At 45.4% G+C, this 2606-nt stretch overlaps 1 pseudogene across 1 annotated transcript; it reads left to right on the plus strand.

Annotated features, from left to right (window-relative positions):
• Positions 1–221: 221 nt before the first annotated feature.
• On the plus strand, positions 222–1117 carry LOC307111950 (nucleoplasmin-3-like; annotated as a pseudogene). Its single transcript has 2 exons — positions 222–247; positions 573–1117. The product of its transcript is annotated as a nucleoplasmin-3-like (transcript).
• Positions 1118–2606: the final 1489 nt, after the last annotated feature.

The following is a 2606-nucleotide window of genomic DNA, read 5'->3' on the forward strand; positions in this document are numbered from 1 at the left end:
TGGTTTGGGAGATGATAGAGTTAGAGACCAAAGAAAAGCACACATTGCATGACACCGTTTTTATAAAACTGTAGGAAATGTCGGCCAATCTGCAGTGGCAGGGAACACGTCAGCGTTGCTTGGGAATGAGGAGGCAGGAGCGGGTGCACAGAGGCCAGAAGAACCTTAGGAGGGGATGAGGAGTTCACTCTCTTGATTGTGGTGATGGTTTCACTATCAAAATGTATACACTGCACAATGTGAATATGTGCGGTTTGTTATATGACAGTTTTACCTCAATAAAGCCGCTTTTTGATAGATACAGAGGCAGTAAAGCATCAAACAGTCTGTCAAATTACAGCAGGAAGGTTAGGGAGAGGTGGGGAAGATAAGAGATCAATCAAAGGACTTGTATGCATGCATATAAACATAACCAATGGACGCAAAACTCTGGGGGGTGAGGGCATGTATGGGAGTGGGGGGGGTTAATGGTAAGATATGTACACATATAATACTTTAATAAAAAAAATTGAAATAAATAAATAAAAATAAATAAATAAATAAATAAAGTCACTTTTTAAAAGTGCTGGCAGTGGAGTGCCTGCTGCATTAGTGTTTTGGGGTCCGGAAAGCCGAGCCCGGGCCGGAGGTGTCGGGGTGCTGCGGGCCTCAGCTCTGGGTCACTATGGACAGCTTTTTCTTCGGCTGCGAGCTTTCCAGCCACACCCACTCATCCACCTTCAAGGTAAAGGAAGAGGAGGATGCGGAGCACGTGCTGGCTTGGCCCATGCTCTGCCTCACCGAGGGGGCCAAGGAGGAATGGAATGTGGTAGAAGTTGTGGCCCGTAACCATGACCACCAGGAGACTGCAGTCCCCGTGGCCAACCTCGGGTTGTCCGGCCAACCCATGCTCAGTGTGGGTGACTGCCAGCTGCAACCGCCTATAGCCTCCCACCTAAAGTCAGGCTCTGGTCCTGTGCGGGTCCCTGGGCGACCCCAGATTGTTACGATAAGCAGTGTTTCTGAGGAAGAAGAGAGTGAAGAAGAGGGGAGTGAGGAGAACGAGGAAGCTGAATTGTGCCCCATTCTGCCTGCCAAGAAACAGAGGGGCAGGCCTGAGCACTCCTTGGTCGGCTAGCTGCCTGCCATATATGCCACGTACCACGTTGCTGTACAAGTATCAAGAATTTGAAATGTCTTCTTCATTGAAGAGGAGGGGTAGGGTGGGGTCTTGGGCTGGTGCTAGGAGAAAGGGGGTCCCATTCTCCATAGGGTCCTGATGTTCTTCTAATTCTATACCAGGTGGGGGCTTCCCTTTTCTCCAGGAGTGGAACTCTGAACTGTCTGATCCTCTCTCCCTACTTGCCTTTGAGGTTGGAGGTTAGCATCTGAGGCTCAGGACTGCTCCACATTTTAAACACTTTTTACATTTTTTTTTGATAAAGGGTGAAATAAAGTGGTGTAGAGTTGTTGTGTGTTTTTTGTTTTGTTTTTTTGCAAAAAAAAAAAAAGTGCTGGCAGGGCTGTGAGGACATTCTCAGTTGTGCTGACTCAAGAGCAACATGATAACAACTAAACATTTGGGTAAAAATAAAGTAACATTAACAGGAGAAAACAAACAGTCATACCCCCAGACCACAGGTCCCACACTGGCAGAAGACAGCAGCTTTATTCTGTAAAGGTGTACAATGAGGGTCTTTGGGATGGCGACCGCAGGCACATGTGAAGGTGGGGGAAGTGCTGAAGGGGATGACTCACGGAAGCCGCGGTGCCGAGAGGCCCCACCACCACCAATCAGAGGGTGGGAGTGGGCCTTATCCTTCCCTCAGCACTAACAGAGCCCCTCACCCCAGGAATGAGGCCAACAGTGAGAGTGGGGTTTTCCGGTCCAATGGCCCTGCCAGGTGGTCGAATGCCAACCCTCACAACGAATAGGCCTTACCCATATTCTCAGACCTTCCACTCAGCTTTTGAGTTACACACTCTCACGTAGAATCAGAAAAGCTGGGATCACTAAGCATCTCCAGAAAGTTTTTAGTCAGACAGAAATCAAAACAAAACAAAAATCCGGGGAAGAAAGAGACTTTGCAAAGAGAAGGAAGCTTAAAAAATAAAAAACACTATTCTCACCTGGAGGAGAATATTCCAAAGAACAAGAAAATACAGTAAAAGAAATGAAAACGTAATAAAAGAATTGGGAGGTAAAGTTAAGCAAATTCCCCTCAAAAGTAAAGCAAACTGAAAAGGACTTAGAAAACAGGATAGAAGCAATAAAACAGTATAGAAGCAATAAAAATATTCAAGGACAGGTCCAGAAGACTCAGGCGCTAAAAACAAAGAATCCAGAGGAAAAGATGAGGGGGGAAACAGAGAGGAAAGACACTTAATAAAATAATAAATTAATAAAGTTTTTAGAACTTGAGAGACATGAGTTTCCAGATTGAAATGGTCCATTGAGTGTCTACCATAATGAATAAAAAATACCCACTCCATGAAATTTCAGAACCCTGGAGATAAAGAGATAATCCTACAATATTCCCAACAGAAAACAACAATCACATGGAAATAATTGGGTGTTTGAATGGCATGAGACTTCTCGGTGGCAATATTGGCAGTTAGAAGAAAAT

This window comes from Cnephaeus nilssonii (genome assembly GCF_951640355.1).
Source record: "Cnephaeus nilssonii genome assembly, chromosome: 15".
Classification (NCBI taxonomy): Eukaryota; Metazoa; Chordata; class Mammalia; order Chiroptera; family Vespertilionidae; genus Cnephaeus; species Cnephaeus nilssonii.